This window comes from Malus sylvestris, chromosome 13 (genome assembly GCF_916048215.2).
Source record: "Malus sylvestris chromosome 13, drMalSylv7.2, whole genome shotgun sequence".
NCBI lineage: Eukaryota > Viridiplantae > Streptophyta > Magnoliopsida > Rosales > Rosaceae > Malus > Malus sylvestris.
Genome location: NC_062272.1, coordinates 43,153,184 through 43,160,683, shown reverse-complemented (window position 1 = coordinate 43,160,683; position 7,500 = coordinate 43,153,184). Strand labels below are relative to the sequence as shown.

Genomic DNA, 7,500 nt, shown 5'->3' with positions numbered 1-7,500 from the left:
TCGCAAAATGTCGACCATGGCATGCCAATGACATGCCAAGCCTCACAAAATGTCGACCATGACATGTCCATGGCATGCCAATGACATGTCAAGACTCGCAAAATGTCGACCGTGGCATGCCAATGACATGCCAAGCCTCGCAAAATGTCGACCATGGCATGTCCATGACATGCCAATGACATGTCAAGACTCGCAAAATGTCGACCGTGGCATGCCAATGAAATGCCAAGCCTCGCAAAATGTCGACCAGGACATGTCCATGACATGCCAATGACATGTCAAGACTCGCAAAATGTCGACAATGGCATGCCAATGACATGCCAAGCCTCGCAAAATGTCGACCATGACATGTCCATGGCATGCCAATGACATGTCAAGACTCGGAAAATGTCGACCATGGCATGCCAATGACATGCCAAGCCTCGCAAAATGTCGACATTGGCATGTCAAATGTCGACCATGGCATGCCAATGACATGCCAAGCCTCGCAAAATGTCGATCATGGCATGTCCCTGACATGCCAATGGCATGTCAAGACTCGCAAAATGTCGACCGTGGCATGCCAATGACATGCCAAGCCTCGCAAAATGTCGACCATGACATGTCCATGGCACGCCAATGACATGTCAAGACTCGGAAAATGTCGGCATGGCATGCCAATGACATGCCAAGCCTCGCAAAATGTCGACCATGGTATGTCCATGACATGCCAATGACATGTCAAGACTCGCAAAATGTCGACCGTGGCATGCCAATGATATGCCAAGCCTCGCAAAATGTCGAGCATGACATGTCCATGGCACGCCAATGACATGTCAAGACTCGGAAAATGTCGACCATGGCATGCCAATGACATGCCAAGCCTCGCAAAATGTCGACCATGGCATGTCCATGACATGCCAATGACATGTCAAGACTCGCAAAATGTCGACCGTGGCATGCCAATGACATGCCAAGCCTCGCAAAATGTCGACCATGACATGTCGATGGCACGCCAATGACATGTCAAGACTCGGAAAATGTCGACCATGGCATGCCAATGACATGCCAAGCCTCGCCAAATGTCGACATTGGCATGTCAAATGCCGACCATGGCATGCCAATGACATGCCAAGCCTCGCATCTTGGCACTCAAAAAACTCGGTGCTAGCCTCGCCACTAGCCTCGCTTCCTGTCGACAGCAAGCGAGGCTAGCGCCCACTCTGACATGCCAAATTGCACAGCAGGCATGTCGAAAATCTTCAAACAATGTCAAGTCCCATTTTTATTGGTAATTTCCCCGCACAACCCGCACCATATAGTTAGTATATGATTTTTAGAAGGTCCTTGAACTTACGGATTTGAAAAATCTCGCACCAATTTTTTTTTACGATTTTTCCAATTTCCCGACTTCAGAAAATAAAATAAAATACTTGCCATGCTCAAAAAAGTCTGAATTTTTTTCTGAAAATCCCTTGCATATATATGTACATCCCTGCAAAAAATCTCGTTCAAATTCCAAGCCATGATTATTTCATGGCCCAATATGACTCCTCGCGAAAACTGATGTCTCCTCCTGGCAGTGCCATAACAGCATAATATGCTATATAGGGGGGTGGTGCTCCCTGCATGTCAAAAATCCCAAGCATGGCATGCAGGCTGCACCATCGGTCTAGGGATGACATTCCCGCACATCATAACGTGTTGCCTCGGAATATATGATGTGTCGGGTTTGGGACATTCCCGCCCATGGTGGCGGCGACGGTGGCGGTCCCCCTCCGCCGCCGCCGCCACCATGGGTGCGTTTTCAAAATTTTTTTTTTTTTTTTTTAAATTTTTTCAAATGTTTTGAAATGTTTTGAAATGTTTTCAAACAAAACAAAAATGTTTTCGTTTTCAAAATTAAAAGGGGGACAAAATGGTTTTAATCGGGGTGGAAAAAACGTTTTGAAAAATAGCGGGTTGGGAAAAATGTTTTCTCTTTAAACTTTTGGGGTGGGTTTGTTTTCTTTTGCTTGGGAGCGGGTGTTTTTTTCGACATGCATGTTTTCAACCCTCGGTTGCCCTCGGATTGTTGGATATTAGGGAGGGTTCGGCTTCGGATGAACCAATGCGCAGGCTTCTCCTAGGCGTGCTAGTGGGCGCACGGCAATGCAGTCCATGGACGTTTGTTTTCCGAAGGGCTCGCCCAGTTCACTAGCATGTCGAAGATTTGTCTTCGCGGCGGCGATGAAGAAGTTTGTCCCTCTCTTTCGGTTGTCCCTGTTGCGGAGCTTTGTAATCAGCAATGCTCGGGCTTGTTCTTGGCAATGCTAGTGTCGGTTCGGCTTAGTGTGGTCCGAAAGGGCCCTCGCAGTGCACTAGCATGTTTGAGTGCGAGTTCGTGCGGCGGTGGTGAAGAAGCTTGTCCCTCGTTCGACGGTCAAGAGGGGTTCGAAAACAAAGTTCGTGCTTGTTCTAGGCGTGCATAGATAAGGGGTTGGTGCTATGTGTTAGGTCCTTCCCAACCCACGTTGCATGTCGAAAGCGAGTTCGGGCGGCGTCGACGAAGCTTCTCGGTAGCCGTTGAACTATTCGGTCGTACCTGTTGCCTTTGTATGTGTTTTCATGCCTAGCGGTGCGGCTCGGCTCCTACCCGGCGTATCTGCACTCGAGACGCGTCCCTTTGTTGGGATAGTCGAGACGTGTTTTTCGTTGGGCGGTGCTGGGTTTAGCTAACGTGACGGCGTATGAGTGGTAATTGGGTTGTATTCGACGGCAGGCTCCGTGCTTCGGCATCGAACTGTCGTCACGTACCCCGCTTCATTGACGCGTCAAGATTCGTCCTGCGCGCAAGATGGGTTTCTGTTCTGGCTACCTATTGCGAAGGAATGCTGCCTCTCGTCGTCCCTTTCCTCCTCTTGCTGGCCTTGCCGGCGGGAGGACGACATCGTGGCGGTGCTCGTGTCCCGGACGAGCCGCACTCGTTGCGGTGCAGTTTCGGTGCTCGAGTTTCCGGTCGACATCTCGGATGCGGAACGCTGAAGGGGCGGTGGGTCTTTACGGCCTCCGACCGTCCGATCGAAGCCTTGTCGCTTGATGCGTACGACTGTCGTGCCCGTCGCGAGCCGTCGACCGTCAAGGTCGTCTGTCTCGTGCGGCGCCGGCGTCGAAGAGGAATGCTACCTGGTTGATCCTGCCAGTAGTCATATGCTTGTCTTAAAGATTAAGCCATGCATGTGTAAGTATGAACAAATTCAGACTGTGAAACTGCGAATGGCTCATTAAATCAGTTATAGTTTGTTTGATGGTACCTGCTACTCGGATAACCGTAGTAATTCTAGAGCTAATACGTGCAACAAACCCCGACTTCTGGAAGGGACGCATTTATTAGATAAAAGGTCGACGCGGGCTCTGCCCGTTGCTCTGATGATTCATGATAACTCGACGGATCGCACAGCCATCGTGCTGGCGACGCATCATTCAAATATCTGCCCTATCAACTTTCGATGGTAGGATAGTGGCCTACCATGGTGGTGACGGGTGACGGAGAATTAGGGTTCGATTCCGGAGAGGGAGCCTGAGAAACGGCTACCACATCCAAGTGTCACGGGCCGCATGTTAAAAACAAAGAAAATGCCCAAGACATCATATATCTAAGCCCATGAAGCCATGTCTTCATGGAAGCTTCTGGAACGTCCCGGAGAAATCAAGAACGTGGCGGAGCATTCAAGATAATCTAGGGCATTCCGGAACATTCCACACAAGTGTACATATTTAAGCCTCACCTAGAATAATCTAGATTAGGCAAGTTGTATCTAGAACTATGCTAGATATTTTTGGATATAAGTAGGGGATTCTAGAACCCTCCATTGAGGAGGTGACTTAGGCCTATAAATAGGAGGCAAGGCCATTTGGCCAAACCATCCAAGAATCCAAGAATTGTAAGCAATTGTAAAGCTCTCTTAACTTTCAATACAAAACTTCCTTTCTCCCATCTTCTAAGTGATCTTAGCATTCTCCAAGCTATCTTAGCTTTCTTTGTGATTCAATCCGGGGAAGCGAGGCTTCGAAGGCTTACTTAGCTTGTTCATCGAGGTATTCAAGTCTAAGTGCCGCACGGGCGGAAGGCTTAAAGAGTCATCCCGTGACAGCTGGTATCAGAGCCAAGCTCGTGAATCACTTGAAGGAAAGTAGGATATGGCAAGTGGAGAGATGGTGTCCGGAGTCTCCGACCTAAGGGAGCGTACTGCCGAGGTCCAAGACGTTGCCAAGAGCAAGCCAAAGTTAAAGGACTTGCAAGCATCGATGGAGACCATGGAAGAGCGACTCGAGAAGGTGGAACGAACCATACTCGAGTTCGATACTCGACTTGATGAGGACGTTGTCGACAAGGAGGAAATCCAAACCATGGTGGACAATGGTAAGGATGAATTGCGTGGCTTGGTGGAAGGGCTGCGAGATGAGCTCCTTGGCGCTCTCAACACCATGGCAGACAAGATGCGGAGGGAAGTCCAGGTTCACCTTGACAACATAGAGGCAAGGTTTGTGGCACTTCAAGAAGAGATAAAGGACACAAGGGAACTCAAGGGAGATGTGGCGTTTTGTAAAGAAGCAGTCGTGAAGCAATTCGTGCAAGGGTCGAGGGAAATCAAGGCGTTGGACTCCAAGGTAATCGACTCCTTTAAACCCAAATCCTATAATGGGAAGAGGGAAGCAAAGGAGCTCGACACATTCGTGTGGAACGTGGAGCGATACTTCAAGTACCTAAAGCTTGAAGATGACGAGTCCAAAATCTCAACGGCAACCATGTTCTTAGCTGACAATGCCCTTATGTGGTGGCGTCGTCGGAGCATGGAGATTGAGCAAGGTACGTTCTCCCTCACCACTTGGGATGAATTTAAGAAAGATCTTATGTTGCACTTCTATCCCCAAAATGCCAAGTATGAAGCCAAGGAGAAACTAAGGTGGCTCAAGCAAACGGGGAGCGTCAAAGACTATGTCAACGCCTTCGTGAGCTTGTTATTCGAGGTGCCCAACATGTTAGAGGAAGACAAGCTCATGTACTTCATGAGTGGACTGCAAAATTGGGCAAAACTCGAACTACAAAGGAGACACGTGCAAACATTGTCTGATGCCATTGCCGCTGCCGAATCCTTGATTGAGTTTAAATCAAGCCACCAAGGTGATTCCAAGTCCACGGGGAAGAGGGGTAACCATGAGAGAAGTGGGGGAGAACATAAGCCGAAGGACAAGGCCGAGACAAGCAAACCGAAGGAGAAGAAAGCCGATAAGCATGACAAAGGCAAAGGTAAGTCTTGGCAACCCACTTGTTACCTATGCGACGGCCCTCACATGATGCGAGATTGCCCACAAAAGAAAGCCCTTAAGGCTATGGCCTTCAAGGAGGACAAGGCCGAGGAGAGTAACGATGCAACGATGGGATGCATCCGTCTACTGAATGCCATCCAGACAACCCTCCCACAACCTAAGGCTCAAGTTGGGGGAGGATCATTGTTCGTTGACGTCAAGACTGGTGACAAGACGACGCGTGTGTTGGTGGACACGGGAGCAACACACAACTTCATGACGTCGGAGGAAGCCACAAGGCTTGGCCTCCGAGTCACCAAGGAGCCCGGTAGCGTGAAGACGGTAAATTCCGCTGCCACCCCCATTGTTGGAGTTGCGCGCAATGTACACGTAGACATTGGCACATGGAAGGGAACAATCGACTTCACCGTAGTCAAGATGGACGACTATGGCGTAGTCATTGGGTTAGAGTTCATGGACAAGGTACGAGCCTTTCCCATTCCCTTCTACAATATTTTCTGTATCCTGGCCGACGGAAGACAACCTTGCCTAGTGCCATTGGAAAGGCAAGCCAAGAAGTGTACCCAGCACTTGTCGGCAATTCAATTTGCCAAGTCTTGGAAGAAAGGCGAGGCCACATTTCTTGCAACCCTAATGTTGAATGAAGGGGAGGAGAAGCACGGGCCTTTGCCGAAACAAGTGGAAGACGTCCTTGTGGAGTTTGCGGACGTGATGCCTAAGGAACTGCCAAAGAAGTTGCCACCAAGGAGAGAGGTCGACCATGCAATTGAGTTGGAGCCTGGTGCTAAGCCTCCCTCCAAATCACCTTATAGGATGTCGCCACCCGAGTTGGAGGAATTGAGGAAGCAACTCAACGAGCTGCTTGATGCTGGCTACATCCAACCCTCCAAGTCCCCATATGGTGCACCCGTCTTGTTCCAACGCAAGAAAGAAGGTAGCCTAAGGTTGTGCATCGACTATAGAGCATTGAACAAGATTACCATCAAGAACAAGTACCCACTTCCGTTGATCGCCGACTTATTCGATCAACTTGGTGAAGCAAGGTACTTCACAAAGTTAGATCTTCGATCGGGATACTACCAAGTGAGGATAGCCCCTGGAGACGAATCGAAGACGGCGATGGTGACCAGATATGGAGCGTTCGAGTATAAAGTCATGCCATTTGGTCTAACCAATGCCCCCGCAACATTCTGCACATTGATGAACAAGGTATTCCATCCTTATCTTGACAAGTTTGTCGTGGTTTACATTGATGATATCGTTGTCTATAGCAAGACATTGGAGGAGCACGTCAAGCACTTGCGCATAGTGTTCAAGACCCTTCGGGAGCATGAACTCTATGTCAAGAAGGAGAAATGCTCCTTTGCCACAAAAGAAGTAGAAGTTCTTGGCCACAAGATAAAGGAGGGGAAACTTATGATGGAAAAGGGCAAGATCAAGGCCATTCAAGAGTGGGAACCGCCGACCAAGGTACCAACACTACGATCTTTTCTGGGGCTAGCCAACTACTATCGGAGATTCATAAAAGGGTATTCAGCCATAGCGGCACCCTTAACAGACCTTCTTAAGAAGAACAAGACATGGGAATGGACGGACCAGTGTCAAGAGGCCTTTGAGAGGTTGAAGAAGGCCCTAATGGAGGAGCCTGTACTAAGGTTGCCCGACCTTAGTAAGCCATTCGAGTTGCACACTGATGCTTCCGACTTTGCCATAGGAGGAGTGTTGATGCAAGAGGGACATCCGATAGCCTATGAAAGTCGCAAGCTAAACAATGCCGAGAAGAGGTACACGACCCATGAAAAGGAGATGACCGCCATCATCCATTGCCTTAGAGTTTGGAGGCATTACTTGCTTGGAACCCCATTCATCATCAAGACGGACAACGTTGCCACTAGCTACTTTCAAACCCAACAAAAGCTCACACCTAAGCAAGCAAGGTGGCAAGAGTTCTTAGCGGAGTTTGATTACAAGCTAGAGTACAAGCAAGGAAAGGAGAACGTGGTGGCCGATGCTCTAAGTAGACGAGTAGAGTTAATGGCTACGGTACTCAAGCCGCAAAGCCATCTCTTGGGCCGTGTCCGAGAAGGTTTATCACATGACGTCCAAGCCAAGAACATTGTGGAGTTTGTCAAGGATGGGAAGACAAGAAGGTTTTGGCTTGACGACGGCTTGCTATACACCAAAGGCAAGCGGATCTATGTCCCAAAGTGG

At 49.1% G+C, this 7,500-nt stretch overlaps 1 long non-coding RNA gene across 2 annotated transcripts in view; it reads right to left on the bottom strand.

The window, feature by feature from the left end:
- Positions 1 to 7,500, bottom strand: part of LOC126597265 (uncharacterized) — a 36,332-nt gene that overhangs the window by 26,948 nt on the left and 1,884 nt on the right. Inside the window, exon 1 of one of the 2 annotated variants that reach the window (XR_007614190.1) lies at positions 3,938 to 4,032. The exons of the other annotated variant lie outside the window; for it this stretch is intronic. This is a non-coding gene — a long non-coding RNA (uncharacterized LOC126597265). Of the gene's footprint in view, positions 1 to 3,937; positions 4,033 to 7,500 lie in introns of those variants that run through there. 2 annotated transcript variants of the gene reach the window in all.